Here is a 26,622-nt window from a genome sequence, read left to right as displayed (position 1 = left end):
CAGTTAATACCCTACAGAGCTGTAAAGCGGAGACCCTGAGCTCTGATGTCATGTATAGCATGTTACTGTACAGCCACTGCATTCCAATGTAGGTGCTTATCAGCCCCAAATCTTCCATATTCAACCTGTATATGGGTACGATTGTAAAGAGCTAGGCAATAATGCCCGATGGGCTGTAATATATGGTCTGAGCAGTAAACCTGTATAACAGTTAAATCATCTAGAAACTGACATAATAGACAGGTATAAAAGCACAACAGTAGTACTCACTTGGAGGATCACTTCTGTTCATCTTCTTCTTTGCGTCTGCACTTGAAATAGCTGCAGTCTGTACTGTAGTTTAACAGCTCCAGTGGTTTTATGCTGTGCAGAGTATTGATTTAATGACTTCATCTATTCTAGACAGTCCTTCTCATAAGGAGGTGCATTTCTAGTAAAGGGTGTGACAATGTTGCTTTGGTACCAGTCTGTTGAGCTAACATTATGTATTAATGGGTGGGTCTAATCCTGAATGCTGATTTATTCAAACTAATTCCACGTGTTACCACCGGCAAAATCCGTGACATTCAAATTCCTTTTTACTCTGTTCCATCTGACTGTCACATCAGCCCAGCCAAGCAATTAGTAAACTTGATCTCCACTATAAAAAGCATAAAATCAAATCAAATGTTAATAGTCACATGCGCCGAATACAACAGGTGTAGTAGACCTTACAGTGACATTCTTACTTAGGAGCCCCGAACCAACAGTGCAGTTTAAAAATATATGGATAAGAATAAGGTCGGATGGGGGCATGTAAAAAGTCTGCCTTTTGCTCCGGCGCCATTTTACTAACCTAGACATTATCTACACATTATGTCACATGCATAGTAGACTAACATTTAGTTTTCAACAGCAGAGATTTGTATAACCCTGCTGTCTGACTCTCCGACATTTGCAACATTGTTTCAATATTCAAATTCGATCTCCAGCTATCCCATAATATTGAACGTGTTGGGAGTCGAGACAAGACAGACAGGCAGGCAGCGTTTATCAATGAGTCGAATTCATGAATCAGCTGGTATAATTATTATGGATATATCCGCTCTGGGGTTGGGGCAGTATGTTGACATCCGGATGAAAAGCGTGCCCAAAGTAAACTGCCTGTTACTCAGGCCCAGAAGCTAGGATATGCATATGATTAGATTTGGATAGAAAACACTCTAAAGTTTCTAAAACTGTTAAAATAATGTAGTGTAGTGGTATGTATTCTGCTCTGCTGTTTCATTTTAATCTCATGTACTCATAGCCCTTAGGGAGAATCTCATGTACTCATAGCCCTTAGGGAGAATCTCATGTACTCATAGCCCTTAGGGAGAATCACATGTACTCATAGCCCTTAGGGAGAATCTCATGTACTCATTGCCCTTAGGGAGAATCTCATGTACTCATAGCCATTAGGGAGAATCACATGTACTCATAGACTTTAGGGAGAATCTCATGTACTCATAGCCCTTAGGGAGAATCACATGTACTCATAGCCCTTAGGGAGAATCTTAATGGTATCTCTTTGTTTCCTCGCACCCTCTCTCCTCGCCTTCTCAAAACCCATTAGATGAGAAGGCCAGGGGGAGGGACCTGTAACTTTCTCAACAAATGTTTTTTTTCTCCCTTAGCAGTGAGGGGATTAAATTATCTGTCCAGGGTTACCCCGGTGGGGGGAGTTTGAGCCGGGTGAAAAGTGATTGCATTCGTTTTGGAAGCGGCTGCCTCCCGGGCTTCACTTTCAACAAATGTGACGTAGCGGTGTCCCATCCTCGGGATGGTTGAGCTAACGTAGGCTAATGTAATTAGCATGAGGTTGTAAGAAACAAAAACAATCCCAGGACATAGACATATCTGATATGGGCAGAAAGCTTAAATTCTTGTTAATCTAACTGCACTGTCCAATTTACAGTAGCTGTTACAGTGAAAGAATACCATTCTATTGTTTGAGGAAAGTGAAGAATTATGAACTTGAAAATGTATGAATAAACTAATTAGGCACATTTGGGAAGTCTTGATACAACATTGTGAATAGATATGCAATAGTTCATTGGGTCAGTCTAAAACATTGCACATACACTGCTGCTACCTAGTGGCCAAATTCTAAATTGTGCCTGGGGTCGACTAATTCATGATAGCCTTTCTCTTGCATTTCAAAGATGGTACAATTATTTATTTTTTTACGGATGTTTTTTTCTCTGTATTATCTTTTACCAGATCGCTAAAATAGAATTCAGTTCTATTTCTGATGCAGATCGCGCTGCAAGTCCTGCCTCTCCCATCTCCTCATTGGTTTATAAAAGCACATACCCACGTGCCATCTCCTCATTGGTTACACCCACGTGGGTGAATGAAAGACAAACTGTTTTGCCGGTCGTCGTGTTAATACTCTGAAAGTTAGATGCCAATCACCATATAAGTTCAAAGATGAAAAAGCCTGGAAGGAGGAGAGATGACTAGATATTATTTGGTTGACCGTTTTATGTGTGGATTGTCGGAGTAGAGGACCTTGTGCATTTCAGGTAAAATAACAACTCAATGTTTTTATTCCAGGACAACTTAGCTAGCAACGGCAAGCTAGCTAAATAGGACAAATTAGCTAGCATGTGCAAGCTAACTAGCTAAATTGCCATACATGTTTAATGCTTTTCGACCTGTCCCCAAATTAATGTAATTGGTTCAGAGTTTGTTTCGATATTTTAACCTGCCTGTCATGATCGCATTTGGTGTGGGGGGACAAAATACATTTATGCACAATGGTGCACGATGCCACACGCGTGCAGCCGGTTTGTGTTCCGTGTTAGATGTGTGGACCTTTAAGAAAACAGCACCGCCTATTCTGTCCACCACCTCCCTCTTCCTCTATACTCTCCCCTTCTTCTGCATCAGCACCATCTACAGGACAATAAGCAATATTGCAGGGCAGTTATGGTTTCAGGTCTTTTTTGTGTGCTAATTAGGATGCCATACTTTTCAAATGTAAAGAACTAACCTCAAATCTTCAGCTTTTGCTCGTGGGCGTGGAGAGGTGTGCCCCTTTCTGTCCAATAATGACCAATTTCTCCTCCTCAAGTGCTCCTCCAGTGCTCCTGTCTTGAGGAGCAGACAGATAGTGAAGCCCTGGCTACACAAACTAGAGTCTGATGGACCTTTTCTTGTAAACATGTTTTAGACACTTCCCCTCTTTCTATTGTTTTAGAGGTTACTGTAGAGCGTATGTGTGGTCTTTTAGAGGAACCAAACAACAGCTAGAAAACCCCCCCTGACATAAAGATGAGAGATGTTCTGATACCTTCCCACCAGAGAGAGACCTGGGTTGTTATGATGACATAGTTGTTATTGTGTTGTAGAGAGAATACAGTAGACGGCATCCGTCAAACAAGTGATTTATGACCTATTTTATGGTCCGGAGGTTACGCCCATATACAGTGCCTTGCGAAAGTATTCGGCCCCCTTGAACTTTGCGACCTTTTGCCACATTTCAGGCTTCAAACATAAAGATATAAAACGGTATGTTTTTGTGAAGAATCAACAACAAGTGGAACACAATCATGAAGTGGAACGACATTTATTGGATATTTCAAACTTTTTTAACAAATCAAAAACTGAAAAATTGGGCGTGCAAAATTATTCAGCCCCCTTAAGTTAATACTTTGTAGCGCCACCTTTTGCTGCGATTACAGCTGTAAGTCGCTTGGGGTATGTCTCTATCAGTTTTGCACATCGAGAGACTGAAATTTTTTCCCATTCCTCCTTGCAAAACAGCTCGAGCTCAGTGAGGTTGGATGGAGAGCATTTGTGAACCTGCCCTGGTCACATCAGGAAGGTGACCATTTGGCGTGCCCATCTCCATCCGGAGTGGCTCCTGGAATGACCTCCGCAGGTAGTTGTGGAGAACATGTGGCCTTCACGCAGGCATCAACATTTGAGGGGCTGAGACCAAGCACTCTCCAATCCATTCTCCATCGGGCTGCCAGAATCCCAAAGGCGAATTCAACAACTAACCTTGCCCTGGACAGTCGTTTGTTAAAGATCCTTACAGGCTTTGGCAATTGCAGCTGGCGTCCAGCATAGGGCCTCTGAGGTTGGGTCTTAAAGGGAAGGCCTCATCACCGATGAAGACGCGGGGAACAGGTCCCAGGTCTTCAGCCCCAGGGAGGGATGCAGGTGGTGTAATATCCAGGGTGCCATCCTGAAGTGCCTGGCCAAAGGCCGTCTCGGAGGGTCCCGCCATCTCTTCCCTTTCAGTAAGCACCAACATCGACAACACGGAAACAGTAGATGGCATCTACTACAGCCAAGAGTACAACTGAATGTACCCTTGTAGTTGTAGAATTGCGAACCTGAGCACAGTGGAGCCTGGATTACTACATGTTTCCCGTCAATGGAGCCAAGACAGTTGGGGAAATTCCACCTCTCCAGGAACTCGGCAGCGATGACCCTCCAGTCTTCCTCCTTGGCTAGTTAAATAAAGGTTAAATAAATAAAATAAATATATTCAGCAGTCTGAATTAACCTAGAGGACTCCCGAATGGTGCAGCGGTCTAAGGCACTGCATCTCAGTGCCAGAGATGTCACTACAGGCACTGGTTCGATTTCAGGCTGTATCACATCCGGCCGTGATTGGGACTCCCATAGGGCGGTGTGCAATTGGCCCAGTGTCTCCCGGGTTTGGCGGTTGTCTGGCTTAGGTTGTCATTGTAAATAATATTTTTTCTTATCTGACTTGCCTAGTTAGACAGAGGTGCAATAAAAATGTAAAATAGGCACCAAAACATAAATGTTTAGAGAAGCTTGGAGATTATTCCACAAGTAACGCTTCGAACACACCTACTGTGTTGTTGCATTTCGATACACCAGGTACATTCATTTCCAATGGAACGCTGCATTTTCCTTGCCTACCCCGGCCAAACCCTAACCCGGACAACGCTGGGCCAATTATGCGCCGTCCTATGAATGAACCCAAACTGAATGAGGTCTGTGACAACTACAAAGATATAAATACCAAATTATCAAAGAGGTGTCTACTGTATTTGTCAAAATGTAACTTGTCTATCGCGTAACATCATTTTTGTGTCTCTCTGGATTTTTTTATTATTTATCTATTGTTTATTTACAAAATAAAATCTTATGTGTGATATCTTTATATGCTCGTGTAACGCAATGTTTTTTTTTATAAAGCCTATGTCTTCCGCATCTGTTGTGAAATGTGACAGAGCTGGAGCAGTGTTTGTCAGACTATGAGACGTCCTGAAAATTGGTATTCTTGCAACACCGTCTGTAGCGACCGAACAAACTACAAACTATTATGACCCCTCTATGGAAAGATGAGACTCACACGGCCAACACGATGGTGTTCTCCGTTTTGCTCCTATGACCTCCACAAGCGTCTTGGGACTCGTCTGACATTGGTACAGCTGATCTGCCAACTTCTGTCTTTAGAGTCCGAACAGTTTGGGCTACACACTAATATGACCCATCTGAAAAGGTGCATGTTGGTAGGATTGCTCTAAGACACCCACAGGCCTCGCAAACCTCATCTGAACGTCCACCGGTATCAGTTGAAATAGTTAATAGAAGTATATTATTTTGTTTAGTTCCAAAAACAAGGGGTTCAATACATGTAAAACAAAATCTTAACAAAAATGTTCTGATCTTTCTCATACGTCTCAGATACAGGACAGACACTTCAGATCTAACTTCATTTAGATTTTTAGGGGAGATCCATGTAGTGAATCAGTTATTCAATGCCTATGTATGGCTAATCATTTATTTACATTTTTTTGTATACTTCAATGGTTTTTAAAATTCAAAATCAAATAACTAAATGGTCATTGGTATGATCTTAAAACAATTTCATATAGCTCATATAGCTCATCATACATATATATATATATATATATATATATAGCTCATCATAACAACAAGAGAGAATACAGTAGATGGCATCTGTCAAACGAGTGATTTATGACCTATTGTATGGTCCGGAGGTTACGCCCATATAAGTACATCCTGTCTGGATGTTCTCACGGCATGAGTGGTTACGTCCGGATGTTCTCACGGCATCTAGTAAGTGTTTATTTAACCAGCATCTGTTTATGTTAACCTGTTTGGGCTAGGGGGCAGCATTTTCACGTTCGGATGAAAAGCGTGCCCAGAGTAAACTTCCTGCTACTCAGGCCCAGATGCTAATATATGCATATTATTATTAGTATTGGATAGAAAACACTCTGAAGTTTATAAAACTGTTTGCATGATGTCTGTGAGTATGACAGAACTCATATGGCAGGCGAAAACCTGAGAAAAATCCAACCAGGAAGTGGGAAATCTGTTTGTAGTTTTTGAACTCATTGCCTATCGTGTCTATGGTGTCATACTGCACTTCCTAAGGCTTCCACTAGATGTCAACAGTCTTTAGAACCTTTTTTGAGGCTTCAACTGTGAAGTGGGGGCGAATGAGAGCTGATTGAGTAACAGGTCTGCCAGAGTGGCATGAGCTGATCAAGCGCGCTCACGTGAGAGCGACCTGCGTTCCATGCAATTCTAAAGATAAAGGAATTCTCCGGTTGGAACATTATTGAAGATGTATGTTTAAAACATCCTAAAGATTGATTCTATACATTGTTTGACATGTTTCTATGGACTGTAACGGAACTGACGTCATGAATTTGGATTTGTGAACTCAAGGCGCGAAAACAACAAGGAGGTATTTGGAGATAAATGATGGACTTTATCGAACTAAACAAACATTTATTATGGAACTTGGATTCCTGGGAGTGCATTCTGATGAAGATCATCAAAGGTAAGTGAATAAAAAGCTGTTATAACCAACTCTGATGAGGAATCAGAGGAGCAAACAGCGGCCGGTGTTTCTTTACGTAGCCCTTTTCGAGATTTTTTCGACGTAAGGCCAAAAATAAGAGGTGTAATAATCTTTATATAATAAGCATTAAAACAAAAAGTGTGTACACTATTTACACTACCCAACAAGAATACATGATGCATTATGGACTTTGGGGGCGCTGAAACAGATGCTATTCTACCGTTCTGTACGGCCGGCCGGTGTTTCTTTACGTAGCCCTATGCCCAAAAGCTATTTTCGACTTAAGTCCAAAAATAAAATGTGTGTACACTATTTAAAAAAAGCTAATCTTGTGTTTACAGCGGACAGAACCCCAACAAGAATACATGATGCATTATGGACTCGGGGGCGCTGAAACAGACGATATTCTACCGTTCTGTACGGCCGGCTTTACCAAAACGCCAAACACAAGAATCGTAGATTTAACACACAAATACACACCACCAGGAAACTCCACCCAATCGCTATATAATCTAGCACCTAAGAAACATCACAATCCTTCAAGACTCCACAGAACTGCAGCACAAGTGCACCGTGCAGAATCAGCTGAATCCCACTTGCTGAAATAGATCGTCAAGATAGGTTTCTCACAACCTTTTACAGGGCTCTAAAAGCCAGAGAGGTGCAGCTACACAAGAAGGGCGCCTGGTCTGAAAACGATTGGATTCAAGAACATGCTCTCTATGGATACAGTATGACCCATTATACATTTTTTTTATTAGTTATAAATAAAACAATGTCAAATAATGTTTTTTTTCAGACTCCAACGATAGCTATACAAACCCTGCAGAATCTACAAAGCCAGAGGACATTGGGATAGGGCCCGCGTTATCGAGGACACCTCAGAAAAGCAGGCGTCAAACAATCAGAGGTAATTTAACAGTGAGAACTGTGTAAATATATGAATATTTTTGAAATGTATTTGAAATTGAAATTTTATATAATATATATTTTCTTTTTAATACACTATTTTGTATATATTTTTCTTTCAGACCCCTCCCAGGCGTATACCGACACAGAAGGCCCAATATGTCGAGAGGAAGAGTTTGAGGCGGGAAGAGGGCGCCCAGGACATACATAGTAAAACAGCTAAACCTGATGATAATTTCAATGCTGGACAAGGATGAGGAAGATGTGTTGATGTATGAAGCGGCCAAGCAGCTTGATACAGCCAATTCTGAGGTAGAAACAATATCCATTCAAGTTGGGCTCAATGAGAACCCACATGCTGAACTAGATCGTCAGGATAGGTTTCTCACAGCCTTTTACAGCTACACAAATGTATGGTTGTTTTACTAAGGCGTCAATACAGTCAAGATCTATCCTTCTGGCATAGAACAATGCCTCGCTTGTTAAACAACAATCTGATTAAAAAACACCCAAACAAGCGCTGAAAAACTATGTAACATGGATACTTCTAGAATACCTCCTGAACTCATATCCTTAGAAAATCTTTGGAGGGAGTTGAAAGTCCGTGTTGCCCAGCAACATTCCCAAAACATCACTGCTCTAGAGGAGATCTGCATGGAGGAATGGGCCAAATACCAGCAACAGTGTGTGAAAACCTTGTGAAGACTTATGAAAACGTTTGACCTCTGTCATTGCCAACAAAGGGTATATAACAAAGTATTGAGATTAACTTTTGTTATTGACCAAATACTTTTTTCCACCATAATTTGCAAATAAATTCATAAAAAAATCAGACTGTGATTTTCTGGATTTTTGTTCTCATTTTGTCTATCATAGTTGCAGTGTACCTATGATGAAAATTACAGGCCTCTATTTAGAAACTAAATAGCCTGTTGAAGTAGAGGTGTATAATAAAGGTATAAAGACAAAACCCTACCTTGTGACAGTTGCAATTGCAACTATGCACAGTGAACTTGCACAATTGGTGGCTGACTAAATACTTTTTTGCCCAACTGTACATATGAGATGAGTAATGAAGGGTATGTAAACATTATATTAAGTAGCATTGTTTAAAGTGGCTAATGATATATTTTACATCAATTTCCATCAATTCCCATTATTAAAGTGGCTGTAGTTGAGTCAGTGTGTTGGCAGTAGCCACTCAATGTTAGTGGTCTGATGGCTTTGAGATAGAAGCTGTTTTTCAGTCTCTCGGTCCCTGCTTTGATGCACCTGTACTGACCTCGCCTTCTGGATGATAGCGGGGTGAACAGGCAGTGGCTCGGGTGGTTGTTGTCCTTGATGATCTTTAGGGCCAACCTGTGACATTGGGTGGTGTAGGTGTCCTGGAGGGCAGGTAGTTTGCCCCCGGTGATGCGTTGTGCAGACCTCACTACCTTCTGGAGAGCCTGCATCTGTAAAAGTTTGTGAGTGCCAAATTTCTACAGGAGAGGGCTCAGAACGCACCCTTGTGGGGCCCCAGTGTTGAGGATCAGCGGGGTGGAGATGTTGTTACCTACCCTAACCACCTGGGGGCGGCCCGTCAGGAAGTCCAGTACCCAGTTGCACAGGGACCCAGTGTCTCGAGCTTGATGACGAGTTTGGAGGGTACTATGATGTTAAATGCTTAGCTGTAGTCGATGAACAGCATTCTCACATAGGTATTCCTCTTGTCCAGGTGGGTTAGGGCAGTGTGTCGTGTGGTTGCGACTGCGTCGTCTGTGGACCTATTTGGGCGGTAAGCAAATTGGAGTGGGTCTAGGGTGTCAGGTAGGGTGGAGGTGATATGGTCCTTGACTAGTCTCTCAAAGCACTTCATGATGACGGAAGCGAGTGCTACGGGGCGGTAGTCGTTTAGCTCAGTTACCTTAGCTTTCTTGGGAACAGGCACATCCATGCCTGCAGAAATACATTTGGGCAGATGAACACCACTTGTGGCAGGAGCTGGATGAACCAGCTTCAGTGGGGGATGGACACCTTGGCACTGGGGGCTCCCATTTGGAGTCAGTGTCACTGTGAAAGAAAATGTCCAGTTAGAATAGTTTCACATATGAGCCCGGTACCAACAGGTATAATACACAGATATATATAGAGTACAGGGAACATAAGGTTGAATATATTATTATAGACCTGCTACATCTCCTGTCTCATTTATATAATGACAGACCAGCTAGATCTACTGTCTATTTTATATTATGACATTTCAGCTAGATCTACTGTCTCTATTTTATTATGACAGACCAGCTGTATCTACTGTCTCCATTTCACTTTGGCCACTGTTGTGGGCCTGCCCTCCTCTCCATAGGCTATTTCATGTGGGGGTGGGGCGGGGTGGAGCGGCAGACACGCGCATCTCAGCCATGCTCCCTCTAATCCACAATATGTGTATATACACACACACACACACATAGGCTATGGGTCATACACATACATACAAACATAGGCTGTGGGTCACACACATACATACAAACATACCCCCACCCACAATGTATAGCCAAAGTGTACTTTACACATTTCATTACATTTGTATATATTGCTACTAAAATTAAAATAAAATCACAAATAATATTTTATACTATTAATTTCAAACAATGGCATTAGCATGAGAAGAACTTACCAGTCCAAACGATGTCGTCTCCGTTCAAAAAATATTCCTCCATTTGGGAATCAAAGCTATGCTAGCTAAATCTATTGTCCTCCAACAATCTCTGTCTCACTTTCCCAATCTATTTCTTCTAAAATTGTGTGTACATCTGTATATCTAGAATTCGATTTAGCTTTCCCTGACTTAGTCGCCATACTGATTGATATATAAACAGCTGAAGATGCGCTTTACCAAAATAGTGCTGTGCGTAACATGCGTGGCTTCCAGTATGAATCTTCAATGGCAAATGACAATCTTTACGCTGGCGTTTACTACATGTGTTGGTCAACACATAAACAATACATATTGCCGTTTACCTCAGCTCATTGGCTATCGACCAAGCTAGATTTCAAGACGATCAGTGGTCATTGGGTTAAAATACGGTCAATCAACGAAACAGCGGTAATATCATTGGTGCACAATGATGTCATTACTTGTTCGGACTGTCTCTCCACAACAACGCTGGATTCCTGCCGTAATCCCTGGACCACTACTTCTGATCTTCACAGCTAGCTTGCAGCTAGCTAGCTAGCTCACGGCCTGCAGCTAGCTAGCTCACAGCTTGCACTCACTGTGGCCTCCAGTACCAAAGCTATCCCTGAGGCCCACCTCCCAGCCTACTCAGCTGTTCACCCGAACCCCACTCATACACGGCTAGAGCCAAATAGTCCACCGGATCCTTGCTGTATACTCTGGACCTTGGCACCGGATCACCGCAGCTACCGATTGGATAAAGTGGCTAATGCCACTGCCACGAAGCTAGCACCAGTTAGCCATGAGCCAGGAGCATCTCCCGGCTAGTAAACTAAATTATATAGTACCTCTTTCGCCATCTGGCTTGGATTCTCTGTCGACACAGCGCCCCGCCGCACCACCACGACTGGTCTGCCGACGAATACTCCATCCGCTGTGCCTTCAACTGGCCTCCGTCGGAGCAGACGCTCCTACTAGCCCCTTGCTACTAACTTTAATCGGCATGCCGCTAGCGTAGTGGCGGCTTCCCTGTTCCATCTACTGCTGCCCCCTGGACACTATGATCACTTGGCTACATAGCTGATGCCTGCTGGACTGTCCATTAATCACGGTGCTCCATTCTGTTTGTTTATTTTTTATCTGTCGGCCCCAGCCGCGAACTCAGACTCTGTGTGTAGTTAATCCGACCCTCTCTGCCTGGTCATCGCCATTTTACCTGCTGTTGTTGTGTCTCACCTGTTGTTTTAGCTAGCTCTCCCAATCAACACCTGCGATTACTTTATGCCTTGCTGTTTGCCTCTCTCAAATGTCAATATGCATTGTTATACTGTTGTTCAGGTTAGTTATCATTGTTTTAGTTTACAATGGAGCCCATAGTTCCACTCTTCATACCTCTGATACCTCCTTTGTCCCACCTCCCACACATGCGGTGACCTCACCCATTACAACCAGCATGTCCAGAGATACAACCTCTCTTATCATCACCCAGTGCCTGGGCTTACCTCCGCTGTACCCGCACCCCACCATACCCCTCTCTGCGCATTATGCTCTGAATATACTCTACCACGCCCAGAAATCTGCTCCTTTTATTCTTTGTCCCCATCGCTCTAGGCGACCAGTTTTGATAGCCTTTGGCCGCACCCTCATTCTACTCCTCCTCTGTTCCGCGGGTGATGTGGAGATAAACCCAGGCCTTGTTTGTCCCCAGGCACCCTCATTTGTTGACTTCTGTGATCAAAAAAGCCTTGGTTTCATGCAGGTCAACATCAGATGGCTCCTCCCTAAGTTTGTTTTACTCACTGCTTTAGCACACTCTGCCAACCCTGATGTCCTTGCCGTGTCTGAATCCTGGCTTAGGAAGGCCACCAAAGATTCTGAGATTTCCATACACAACTATAACATTTTCTGTCAAGATAGAACTGCCAAAGGGGGAAGAGTTGCAGTCTACTGCAGAGACAGCCTGCAAAGTAATGTCATACTTTCCAGGTCCATACCCAAACAGTTCGAACTTCTAATTTTAAAAATGAATCTCTCCAGAAATAAGTCTCTCACTGTTGCCGCCTGCTACTGACCCCCCTCAGCTCCCAGCTGTGCCCTGGACACCATTTGTGAATTGATCAACCCCCATCTAGCTTCAGAGTTTGTTCTGTTAGGTGACCTAAACTGAGATATGCTTAACACCCCGGCAGTCCTTCAATCTAAGCTAGATGCCCTCAATCTCACAAAAATCATCAAGGAACCCACCAGGTACAACCCTAAATCTGTAAACAAGGGCACCCTCATAGACGTTAGCCTGACCAACTGGTCCTCCAAATACACCTCCGCTGTCTTCAATCAGGATCTCAGCGATCACTGCCTCATTGCCTGTATCCGCTACGGGTCCGCAGTCAAACGAACACCCCTAATCACTGTCAAACGCTCCCTAAAACACTTCTGCGAGCAGGCCTTTCTAATCGACCTGGCCCGGGTATCCTGGAAGGATATTGAAAACCTATCCACCTTTGTGGGATCCCCTATGCTATAAGGATACCCTCTTTTCCAATCCCAGAACTGTCCCAAGTTGGTTATCATGTAATCTCCATACGGACACCCTCCTCCATTTGATATCTGGCTCTGCCCAGGTAACAACCTTACCTACTCTAAATAATGACTTAGGTAAGATTAGTATTATCCTTATGTTCTGACATTATCATGTAGGAACGCCCCTTTCATTCTCCACAAGTCCAATTCTCCCTTTTGTCTCCACTCAGTAACTGTTATCTACCCATTCTGGTATCTTTGCTCGTCCTGGCCCCTTCTAAAACTTCTTCTCACTGCTCTCCAACCTTCAAGGTCTCCGCAGTGCGGGGGGGCTCTTCTGTCAGCCTTTTCCCCCTATCTGTCTGTAGCTCTTTTTCTCATATTTCCACATTTTAACTAAATGTCTCACTGTTTGGCTTTATCTAAACTCATGGATTTTTAGAAAAACATGTCTATGGTGGCAATTTCTAAAGTCCCTATATATGTTAATTAAACTCCACTATAATTAATTTACCTTAAAAAAAAAACTGTATTACCCATGACCACAAATTCATTATTCAAATGGCACCCCCCTGTGGCTGATCAGAGCACCTGGGAGAGCCATGAAAGCAGGTCAAAGGTTACACCATCCCCTTACATTCGTGTTCCATACCATATTAGACATATTAAAGAACCCTTTATCTTAAAAACATTTTTTTTTAAATCACTTGCTTAATTAATTAAAACTCAGAAAATAAAACTCCTAATATTCCATATGTGAGTGTACCCCTTTAAGATATCTTGTCCCTGGGAACATGGAAATCCCCTTAACCCAAACGTTTACTACAAAAACAAAACCTAATAATTATGATAATCCCCTCAAACTCAAATAATTCGTCTCGATGTTTCATGTCTTACATTCGTGTTTCTCCAAATTGTCTCCCCAAAATACTTCATAAAAACCCCTGCCATTAGACACACACACAACTGTGATAAACGTCCCTTTAACATAAAATAAACTTAGCCTACAATCCACTCTGCGGGCCTTTCATTGTTCCCCATAATGAAAACAGATTGTAATGTTAGTATACCTTAACCTCCTGTTTAATTTCAGTGGTGTAATCTGAACAATCAAACCAAAATCAATAACCGGGAAGTACTTGTGTAAATTAATTAAAATATCAAAATCAATCTACCTTATTTCTCAGCTCCATCCTGCAATGTGGGAATATTCAGTCCCTGACTGCAACATTTATGTTACCTGCTATACGTTTATTCGCTTTATTTTTTATTTATTCGCTTGACTTGGCTTGACTCCCTCCGTCGATGTATAGATTCTTACTGTTCTGGTATCGCAGCCTAGTTATAACAGTTGCTCAGTTCCTGCTATTGTGTTGTTCAGTATTTTTCCATCTCAGTTAAACCTCGTGATGACCACCCCTGTTAGTTATTAGATATGTAGAGGGGTGAGCCGGTCAAGGATCGATTCAGACAAAGTGGTAAATTGTATGACAAGCGACAGTTTATTCAGAGTGAATATATCTAGTACAGCGTAATTACGGCTCTCCCGTTAGCTCGCACAGAACAGCAGGAAAAGAGGCCGTTAACAGTCAGCACACCCCTAATATACGGCACAGAAAGTAGGTTGATTCTAGAAGATCGGATCTTTGGATTGGTTCAGGCTGGGTGTAGTCTGTAGTCTTCCGCCATTGGCTCAGTTGTCTGTCCGTCATCGTAGAATCCTCTTCAGGCACACAATGTTCGGTTAAAAGGGAGATTATGTGTGTGCGCTGGTTTGGCAGTTAGTGTGTAATGTGGGAGCTATCCTGTAGGGGACCCCACAGGCTTTACTGTGAGTTGTAGCCATGTATTTAGCAGTAGGTTGGTCACCTGCATAAGAAATAGCATTTCTTTACACCCTTCCCTATCACAACTTTGTAAGATACAGCAAGTCACACCATGTGCTCAATATTGTTACATACAAACACAAGGACAGAGCATCTGCTGGGCTGTGATCTACAGTTTTGCAACATGCAGGTCACACCATGTTACTCAGTTCTTGTCACACACACAAACAGACAAGTAGATGTAGCAAGCAGTTGTTTACTCTCATGATTATGCTCAAGTGCACAAATGAAGATACTTCACACAGCCAACATCAGATAATATTTAATCATATATATATATGGTAATGGCTATAATGTAAAACACAGGATCCCACAATACTCCAAAAAGTTCTGGGACACTGTAAAGTCCATGGAGAACAAGAGCACCTCCTCCCAGCTGCCCACTGTACTGAGGCTAGGTAACACGGTCACCGATAAATCCATGATAAACGAAAACCTTATCAAGCATTTCTCAACGGCTGGCCATGCCTTCCTCCTGGCTACTCCAACCTCGGCCAACAGCTCCGAACCCCCCCCCCCCCCCACAGCTACTCGCCCAAGCCTCCCCAGCTTCTCCTTTACCCAAATCCAGATAGCAGATGTTCTGAAAGAGCTGCAAAACCTGGACCCGTACAGATCAACTGGGCTTGACAATCTGGACCCTCTATTTCTGGAACTATCCGCCACCATTGTCGCAACTCCTATTACCAGCCTGTTCAACCTCTCTTTCATATCGTCTGAGATCCCCAAGGATTGGAAAGCTGCCGCGGTCATCCCCTTCTTCAAATATGGAGACACCCTGGACCCAAACTATTACAGACCTATATCCATCCTTCTCTGCCTATCTAAGGTCTTCGAAAAGCCAAGTCAACAAACGGATCACTGACCATCTCAAATCCCACCGTACCTTCTCCGCTGTGCAATCTGGTTTCCGAGCCGGTCACGGGTGCACCTCAGCCACGCTCAAGGTACTAAACGATATCATAACCTCCATCGATAAAAGACAGTACTGTGCAGCCGTCTTCATCGACCTGGCCAAGGCTTTCAACTCTGTCATTCACCATATTATTATCGGCAGACTCAGTAGCCTCGGTTTTTCTAATGACTGCCTTGCCTGGTTCACCAACTACTTTGCAGACAGAATTCAGTGTGTCAAATCGGAGGGCATGTTGTCCGGTCCTCTGGCAGTCTCTATGGGGGTGGCACAGGGTTCAATTCTCGGGCCGACTCTTTTCTCTGTATATATCAATGATGTTGCTCTTGCCGTGGGCGATTCCCTGATCCACCTCTACGTAGACGACACCATTCTGTATACTTCTGGCCCTTCCTTGGACACTGTGCTATCTAACCTCCAAACGAGCTTCAATTCCATACATCACTCCTTCCGTGGCCTCCAATTGCTCTTAAATACAAGTAAAACTAAATGCATGCTTTCAACCGTTTGCTGCCTGCACCCGCACGCCCGACTAGCATCACCACCCTGGATGGTTCCGACCTAGAATATGTGGACATCTATAAGTACCTAGGTGTCTGGCTAGACTGTAAACTCTCCTTCCAGACTCATATGAAACATCTCCCATCTAAAATCAAATCTAGAGTTGGCTTTCTATTTCGCAACAAAGCCTCCTTCACTCACACCGCCAAACTTACCCTAGTAAAACTGACTATACTTCGGCAATGTCATCTACAAAATAGCTTCCAATACTCTACTCAGCAAACTGGATGCAGTTTATCACAGTGCCATCCGTTTTGTTACTAAAGCACCTTATACCACCCACCACTGCGACCTGTATGCTCTAGTCGGCTGGCCCTCGCTGCATATTCATCGCCAGACTCACTGGTTCCAGGTCATCTACAAGTCCATGCTAGGTAAAGCTCCGCCTTATCTCAGTTCACTGGTCACGATGGCAACACCCACCCGCAGCACGCGCACCAGCAGGTGTATCTCACTGATCATCCCTAAAGCCAACACCTCATTTGGCCGCCTTTCCTTCCAGTTCTCTGCTGCCTGTGACTGGAACAAATTGCAAAAATTGTTGAAGTTGGAGACTTTTATCTCCCTCACCAACTTTAAACATCTGCTATCTGAGCAGCTAACCGATCGCTGCAGCTGTACATAGTCCATTGGTAAATAGCCCACCCAATTTACCTACCTCATCCCCATACTGTTTTATTTATTTACTTTTCTGCTCTTTTGCACACCAGTATCTCTACCTGCACATGACCATCTGATAATTTATCACTCCAGTGTTAAAACCTGTTGCGTCGAGCAATCCCGTATCCGGGAGCGTAATTATAGCCTCAAGCTCATTACCATAACGCAACGTTAACTATTCATGAAAATCGCAAATGAAATGAAATAAATATATTGGCTCACAAGCTTAGCCTTTTGTTAACAACACTGTCATCTCAGAATTTCAAAATATGCTTTTCAACCATAGCTACACAAGCATTTGTGTAAGAGTATTGATAGCTAGCATAGCATTAAGCCTAGCATTCAGCAGGCAACATTTTCACAAAAACAAGAAAAGCATTCAAATAAAATCATTTACCTTTGAAGAACTTCGGAAGTTTTCAATGAGGAGACTCTCAGTTAGATAGCAAATGTTCAGTTTTTCCAAAAATATTATTTGTGTAGGAGAAATCGCTCCGTTTTGTTCACCACGTTTGACTAAGAAAAACCCCCGAAAATTCAGTCATTACAACGCCAAACTTTTTTCCAAATTAACTCCATAATATCGACAGAAACATGGCAAACGTTGTTTAGAATCAATCCTCAAGGTATTTTTCACATATCTATTCGATGATAAGTCATTCGTGGCAGTTTGGTTTCTCCTCTGAAGCAAATGGTAAAATACACGCAGCTGGAGATTACGCAATAAAGGACACCAAGCGGAGCACCTGGTAAATGTAGTCTCTTTATGGTCAATCTTCCAATGATATGCCTACAAATACGTCACAATGCTGCAGACACCTTGGGGAAACGACAGAAAGTGTAGGCTCATTCCTTGCGCATTCACAGCCATATAAGGAGACATTGGAACAAAGCGCATTCAAAATCTGGGGCATTTCCTGTTTGAAATTTCATCTTGGTTTCGCCTGTAGCATCAGTTCTGTGGCACTCACAGATAATATCTTTGCCGATTTGGAAACGTCAGAGTGTTTTCTTTCCAAAGCTGTCAATTATATGCATAGTCGAGCATCTTTTCGTGACAAAAAATCTTGTTTAAAACGTGAATGTTTTTTTCATCCAAAAATTAAAAGAGCGCCCCCTATATCGAAGAAGTTAATCTGCTAAATTGTAATTATTCGCATACCTGTGCTATTGACTTGTTTATTGTTTACTCCATGTGTAACTCTGTGTTGTTGTCTGTTCACAATGCTATGCTTTATCTTGGCCAGGTCGCAATTGTAAATGAGAATTTGTTCTCAACTAGCCTACCTGGTTAAATAAAGGTGAAATAAAAATAACTAAAAATTGCAATGAAACCAAACATGACTGGATAAAGTCCCGTTTAGTGTGTGTATTTACATCGAATGTGTCATCAAAAATTTAATGAGACGGAATTCACGACACAAGCGGTTCACAAAATGTTTTGTGTTATGCTATAAAAATTAATTTGATCAAACAAAAGACCATTCATTGTGTAACAATGAGCATTGGGATTGCAAACAGAGGAAGATCGTCAAAGGTAAACTATTTATTTTATTGCAATTTGTGATTTTGTTACGACTGTGCTGGTTGAAATCGTTTTTTTTATGGGGCTCTGTCCTCAGATAATCACATTGTATTCTTTCGCAGTAAATCCTTTTTTAAATCTGACAACGCAGTTGGATTAGCAGGATTCTAGGCTTTCGAATCATGTGAGACACTTGTATTTTCATGAATGTTTAATATGACTATTTATGTAGCGATCACCGTATGTTGTCGAATTTAATCCCGCAAACAGGTTCGGTGCGTAGAGAGGTTAATGAGCCCCTTTCAAATAACAAGAACATTTCATTTTCATTTTGCCTTTTATTTTTGCAAACATTAAGTATTCCGTATCCATACAATTAACCTCTAGTGACACCCCATCCCGTGAACGGGACCGTTGTCATCATCTGACACTGTTGGAGGAAATTATAGTTGAAATTATTAATTATGTATACAATAAAATTAGAACCATTTCTTTTAATACTATTATGTTATGGTATGAAATGTATGGGTTCTTGGTTAAGCTGTTACTGAAAATGTAAGTAAAACAAATTAATTGTCTGTACCTTGCGGGTTTAAGGGAGAGGGATGGTATATCTTTTCTGACAGATAAGGATGGTCTTTGATGTTTCATTAGTGGAGGAGAAAATGTATTTTAGACAGATTGGAATGTTTGTTTTATGAGGGGAGTAGACGAAGATCTCCAGACCTGAAGACACTGCGCTATTGTGGAGATCGTAGAGAGTGTGTGAAAATGATAACTCATTTTATGTTCTCTCTTTAAAATCAAATGCTCTTTGTATTTTGGGTCAGTACTCATCAAGAAAAAATGCTGAACTTGTTTTTAAGACTGGTCTCTTGCTATTTCATGCAAAATTATAAATTTACAACTTATTATGAAATAGATAAGAGTGTGAATTTGGTTTTGGCTACAAAACATATAGGAATTTAGAATTCCTCTAACAGACACTAATTAGCATAACGCAACAGATAAAAATCTTCCTAGAAAATATTCCTATTCATGAAAATCACAAGTGAAATATATTGGAACACAGCCTAGCCTTTTGTTAATTACCCTGTTATCTCAGATTATCAAAATATGCTTTACAGCCAAAGCTAGACAAGAATTTGTGTAAGTTTATCGATAGCCTAGCATAGCATTATGCCTTGCTAGCAGCAGGCAACCTTGTCACGAAAATCAGAAAAGCAATCAAATTAAATTGTTTACCTTTGATGAACTTCGGATGTTTTCACTCACGAGACTCCCAGGTATATAGCCAAAGTAATAAAAAAATTCCCAAATATTATTTTTGTAGAAGAAATAGCTCCGTTTGTTCTTCACGTTTGGCTGAGAAATGGCCTGGAAATTGCAGTCACGACAACGCCGAAAAAATATTCCAAATTAGCTCCATAATATCGACAGAAACATGGCAAACGTTGTTTATAAACAGTCCTCAAGGTGTTTTTCAAATATCTATTCGATAATATATCCATCGGGACAATTCGTTTTTCAGGAGGACCGATTGGAGTAATGGCTACCTCTGTATTTTACGCGAGAGTCACCCTGGGAGCCATGAGGTGACCACTTACGCAATGTAGCCGCCTACGACTATTCTTCAACATAAATGCGTAAAACTACGTCACAATGCTGTACACACCTTGGGGAATACGTAGAAAGCGTAAGCTGGTTTATTGCGCATTCACAGCTCAATAGGGACTCATTGGAACATTCAAAATATGGGGCACTTCCGGATTGGATTTTTATCAGGCTTTCGCCTGCAACATCAGTTCTGTTATACTCACAGACAATATCTTTACAGTTTTGGAAACGTTAGAGTGTTTTCTATCCTAAGCTGTCAATTATATGCATATGCTAGCATCTTGTCCTGACAAAATATCCCGTTTAAAACGGGAACGTTTTAATGGAAATTGTGCCACCTAGAGCCGCAACAGATTTTAAGGATACGTAGCAAGATATTAGTACCCGTTTTCTCATTGACCCATGCCTTGTATAGGATAAAGTAATCCTTCTCCCCCTCCCCCCCCCCCCCCCCTTAAAAGACCTAGATGCACTATTGTAAAGTGGCTGTTCCACTGGATGTCATAAGGTGAAAGCACCAATTTGTAAGTCGCTCTGGATAAGAGCGTCTGCTAAATGACTTAAATGTAAATGTAAATGTATACTTGGTTTACATTTACAGGCTTATATTGCAGAATTTTTAAGACATGTACATCCGTTATATAAGTACAAAAACAACAGAATATGATACATCTTACAATTAAACAGTGTTTCAAACAAATAATCTAAAATCTTAGACAAGGATGTTTCTAGTTCTTCAGAATCATCCACAAGACGGGATACCAGTTCTGTCCATTGTGGAGTCTTGCCCGTATGTCTTACATGACTCATGATTTGCTCCATTTTTAGCACACGCTCTGCATTAACCCCTGTATTGTTCACTTTATTTTCAATAATTTGATGCATAACATTTTTAAATTCTCTCAAAAGAAAACATTTATTTATTCTCTCTAACATCGTATGCATATAGTTACCCATTTCTTTACATTTAAATAAAAAATATATTGTTACTCGTTCTCTTGGGGTTTATTGAGCCAGAAAGTCACCACAACAGCCACCAAAGCTTCCTTGTATTTGTTGTCATCCACCAGTGTGTGCCGGATTTCTTTGAGTTTCTCGTGGATGTAGATCACCCCCTTCAGTTCATGTAGGAAAGCCTCGGTTACGCCGTAAACCCTGGGAATAGATGGCACAAGATCCATGGACTCCAGTACTCTGACCATCGATGGTATAAAGCGGCTGGACCACAGTCTTTTCACCAGCTCCTCAACATGGTTGAAGTAGTAGTACCGGTGTGGGTCGTATTAACACAGATGTCGTCGTTGGCTGGGGTGACTGATCTCACAACCGTGGCATTTTTCTCTTATATAATCTCCAATCACCACATCTAAAAGTGTGGCTACAGAGGCCTTGATGGTGTCCACAAAAATAGTACTCACCACCCCATCATCCTCAGGCTGTGTACATGTAGGGGGTGTCGGGGGTCTTGCCTGGGGGGAGTAGAAAGGAGGGCTGTGAGGCATAGAGTCCTTAGGGTCTGGCACCCATGACGTATCGGAGTCCTGATATGGTATATGAATATCCACGGTATATGCTGAAATGAAGAACCAGAGGCTTTTATTGTTGAACCATTCCTTTGGTATCGGGGCGGGGTTATCGTAACAGCTGTGTTCTTAGTTTTTTTTCAGGGGTTGACCCTTCTGAGGATGTACCTTCTGAGGGCTCCTTTGAATCAAAATCTTTAGGATTCGTATATATTATGCAATTCCTTAGTTTAACAATACTCTGACATTGTTGGCTCTGTACAAAAAGAGCTAACTCTAACATTTTCAAATCCATTATATCCCAACTTTTAAAAGGAATAAGCATACGCAACCTAAAATCTCCAGCACTGTTATTTTCATTGCAGATGTTTTCGTTGCTGATATTGAACTCCACGCACCAACATGGAAGTCCATTCTTTCTTTGTATTTTCACCCTGTGAAACATTCTTCGTGAGGAGTCAGGGGCACCTTCCCAACGGGCCTCGTAGCCCGTGAACAAGCTATACCCCTTTGTGATAACTCTGAGTTTGGGACACACCACCTTGCGAAACACATGCTAGTCTTCAAGCCCATAGTCCACTCCTAAAGTCTGGTCAGTATATTCTTCTCCTTCGGCTACGGTATAGAGTTTCACTCTACAGGCCTGGTAATTTTTATTTTATTTTACCTTTATTAATTAACCAGGCAAGTCAGTTAAGAACAAATTCTTATTTTCAATGACGGCCTAGGAACAGTGGGTTAACTGCCTGTTCAGGGGCAGAACGACCACTAGGTTACCCTGCCGCCTCAAACTGATAACCACATAGCTGTCCATTAGACATCAACACTTGATCTTTCAACACAGTTGCGGGTATTTGGGTTCTATACATATTTTTAAAAAGCTTTTTTGAAGCATCATATATTGATGCTTTATACTCTGCCCTTTCTCTATGTTTTAAACGGGGTCCTGCTTCCGTTGCTACGGTCATCAAGTGATCACAAAATCCATGTTTAATTTCTTCTTTAGCATTGTGGGGTTTAGCAAGGTCGCTAGTAGTGTTCACCACTCTTACTCCAATACCCCCGGACATTACTGCTTTCATATACTACAGCCAGGCCCTAAGTTACATTTACATTTACATTTAAGTCATTTAGCAGACGCTCTTATCCAGAGCGACTTACAAATTGGTGCATTCACCTTATGACCTCCAGTGGAACAGTAGTGCATCTAAATCTTTTCAGGGGGGGGGGTGAGAGGGATTACTTTATCCTATCCTAGGTATTCCTTAAAGAGGTGGGGTTTCAGGTGTCTCCGGAAGGTGGTGATTGACTCCGCTGTCCTGGCGTCGTGAGGGAGTTTGTTCCACCATTGGGGGGCCAGAGCAGCGAACAGTTTTGACTGGGCTGAGCGGGAACTGTACTTCCTCAGTGGTAGGGAGGCGAGCAGGCCAGAGGTGGATGAACGCAGTGCCCTTGTTTGGGTGTAGGGCCTGATCAGAGCCTGGAGGTACTGAGGTGCCGTTCCCCTCACAGCTCCGTAGGCAAGCACCATGGTCTTGTAGCGGATGCGAGCTTCAACTGGAAGCCAGTGGAGGGAGCGGAGGAGCGGGGTGACGTGAGAGAACTTGGGAAGGTTGAACACCAGACGGGCTGCGGCGTTCTGGATGAGTTGTAGGGGTTTAATGGCACAGGCAGGGAGCCCAGCCAACAGCGAGTTGCAGTAATCCAGACGGGAGATGACAAGTGCCTGGATTAGGACCTGCGCCGCTTCCTGTGTGAGGCAGGGTCGTACTCTGCGGATGTTGTAGAGCATGAACCTACAGGAACGGGCCACCGCATTGATGTTATTTGAAAACGACAGGGTGTTGTCCAGGATCACGCCAAGATTCCTCCTTCCCCGGGAGGAAGAGCAGCTCCGTCTTGCCGAGGTTCAGCTTGAGGTGGTGATCCGTCATCCACACGGATATGTCTGCCAGACATGCAGAGATGCGATTCGCCACCTGGTCATCAGAAGGGGGAAAGGAGAAGATTAATTGTGTGTCGTCTGCATAGCAATGATAGGAGAGACCATGTGAGGTTATGACAGAGCCAAGTGACTTGGTGTATAGCGAGAATAGGAGAGGGCCTAGAACAGAGCCCTGGGGGACACCAGTGGTGAGAGCACGTGGTGTGGAGACGGATTCTCGCCACGCCACCTGGTAGGAGCGACCTGTCAGGTAGGACGCAATCCAAGCGTGGGCCGCGCCGGAGATGCCCAACTCGGAGAGGGTGGAGAGGAGGATCTGATGGTTCACAGTATCGAAGGCAGCCGATAGGTCTAGAAGGATGAGAGCAGAGGAGAGAGAGTTAGCTTTAGCAGTGCGGAGCGCCTCCGTGATACAGAGAAGAGCAGTCTCAGTTGAATGACTAGTCTTGAAACCTGACTGATTTGGATCAAGAAGGTCATTCTGAGAGAGATAGCGGAGAGCTGGCCAAGGACGGCACGTTCAAGAGTTTTGGAGAGAAAAGAAAGAAGGGATACTGGTCTGTAGTTGTTGACATCGGAGGGATCGAGTGTAGGTTTTTTCAGAAGGGGTGCAACTCTCGCTCTCTTGAAGACGGAAGGGACGTAGCCAGCGGTCAGGGATGAGTTGATGAGCGAGGTGAGGTAAGGGAGGAGGTCTCCGGAAATGGTCTGGAGAAGAGAGGAGGGGATAGGGTCAAGCGGGCAGGTTGTAGGGCGGCCGGCCGTCACAAGACGCGAGATTTCATCTGGAGAGAGAGGGAGAAAGAGGTCAGAGCACAGGGTAGGGCAGTGTGAGCAGAACCAGCGGTGTCGTTTGACTTAGCAAACGAGGATCGGATGTCGTCGACCTTCTTTTCAAAATGGTTGACGAAGTCATCTGCAGAGAGGGAGGAGGGGGAGGGGGAGGAGGATTCAGGAGGGAGGAGAAGGTTGCAAAGAGCTTCCTAGGGTTAGAGGCAGATGCTTGGAATTTAGAGTGGTAGAAAGTGGCTTTAGCAGCAGAGAGAGAAGAGGAAAATGTAGAGAGGAGGGAGTGAAAGGATGTCAGGTCCGCAGGGAGGCGAGTTTTCCTCCATTTCCGCTCGGCTGCCCGGAGCCCTGTTCTGTGAGCTCGCAATGAGTCGTCGAGCCACGGAGCGGGAGGGGAGGACCGAGCCGGCCTGGAGGATAGGGGACATAGAGAGTCAAAGGATGCAGAAAGGGAGGAGAGGAGGGTTGAGGAGGCAGAATCAGGAGATAGGTTGGAGAAGGTTTGAGCAGAGGGAAGAGATGATAGGATGGAAGAGGAGAGAGTAGCGGGGGAGAGAGAGCGAAGGTTGGGACGGCGCGATACCATCCGAGTAGGGGCAGTGTGGGAAGTGTTGGATGAGAGCGAGAGGGAAAAGGATACAAGGTAGTGGTCGGAGACCACTATAACAGGGTGGGCCATACTCTTTGAAATGTTCAAACACATTCCACAGTTCAACGAGGTCACTACATATCAATCATCACGACAGCTTTAACTTTTTATGGATCCGTGGGACGGTAGCGTTCCACCTGGCCAACATCCGGTGAAATGGCAGAGCGCCAAATTCAAATTAAATTACTATAAATATTAAACTTTCATGAAATCACAAGTGCAATACATCAAAATATAGCTTAACTTGTTGTTAATCCAGCCAAGGTGTCAGATTTAAAAAAGGCTCTACGGCGAAAGCAAACCATGCGATTATCTGAGGACAGCGTCCAGCACACAAATGCATAACAAATGATTTTCCAACCAGGGAGTTGCGACACGAAAGTCAGAAATAGAGATATAATATATGCCTTACCTTTGAAGATCTTCTTCTGTTGGCAATCCAAAATGTCCCAGTTACATTACAAATGGTCCTTTTGTTCCATACATTCCTTCTTTATATCCATAAAAACTCAGTTTGAGTTGAGGAGATGGCAGGTGGGTACCTGCTTTTATAAACCAATGAGAAGATGGGAGAGGCAGGACTTGCAGCGCGATCTGCGTCAGAAATATAACTTAATTCTATTTTAGCGATCTGGTAAAAGATATTACAGAGAAAAAAACATCAGAAAAAAAAAAAAATTGTACCATCTTTGAAATGCAAGAGAAAGGCTATCATGAATTAGTCGACCCCAGGCGCAATTTAGAATTTGGCCACTAGGTAGCAGCAGTGTATGTGCAAAGTTTTAGACTGATCCAATGAACTATTGCATATCTATTCAAAATGTTGTATCAAGACTTCCCAAATGTGTCTAATTCGTTTATTCATACATTTTCAAGTTCATAATTGTGCACTCTCCTCAAACAATAGAATGGTATTTTTTCACTGTAACAGCTACTGTAAATTGGACAGTGCAGTTAGATTAACCTCTTCAACCTATGGGGGCGCTATGTCATTATTGGATAAAAAAAACGTGCCCGTTTTAAGCGCAATATTTTGTCACGAAAAGATGCTCGACTATGCATATAATTGCCAGCTTTGGAAAGAAAACACTGACGTTTTCAAAACTGCAAAGATATTATCTGTGAGTGCCCCAGAACTTATCTTACAGGCGAAACCAAGATGAAACTTCAAACAGGAAATGAGCAGGATTTTTGACGCTCTGTTTTACTATCGTCTCCTTATAAGGCTGTGAATATGCTGTGAACGAGCTTATGCGTTCTGCCGTTCGTCCAAGATGTCTGCAGCATTGTGACGTGTTTGTAGGCATATCATTGGAAGATTGACCATAAGAGACTACATTAACCTGGTGTCCCGCCTGGTGTCCTGTGTCGAAATTATTGCGTAATCTGTAGGTCCATGCGCGTTCCATTTCTTCAGAAGAGAAAGTCAACTGCCACGAAGGATTTATCGTCGATAGATATGTGAAAAACACCTTGAGGATTGATTCTAAACATCGGTTTGCCATGTTTCTGTCGATATTATGGAGTTAATTTGGAAAAAAGTTCGCGTTTTAATGACTTAATTTTTTCTTATTTTTTTCTTACCCAAACGTGATGAACAAAACGGAGCGATTAGTCGACAC

General features: G+C 42.9%; 1 long non-coding RNA gene and 1 pseudogene across 1 annotated transcript; one reads left to right on the top strand and one right to left on the bottom strand.

Moving 5' to 3' along the window:
• The window catches only part of LOC135560058 (GTPase IMAP family member 7-like), a 43,104-nt pseudogene that overhangs the window by 5,219 nt on the left and 11,263 nt on the right, over nt 1–26,622 (bottom strand).
• On the top strand, nt 7,577–8,588 carry LOC135560059 (uncharacterized). Its single transcript, XR_010458665.1, has 2 exons — nt 7,577–7,757; nt 7,879–8,588. It is a non-coding gene; the product is annotated as an uncharacterized LOC135560059 (long non-coding RNA).

Source organism: Oncorhynchus nerka, linkage group LG15 (assembly GCF_034236695.1).
Source record: "Oncorhynchus nerka isolate Pitt River linkage group LG15, Oner_Uvic_2.0, whole genome shotgun sequence".
NCBI classification, from domain to species: Eukaryota; Metazoa; Chordata; class Actinopteri; order Salmoniformes; family Salmonidae; genus Oncorhynchus; species Oncorhynchus nerka.
This window is presented reverse-complemented; position numbering and strand designations above follow the sequence as displayed.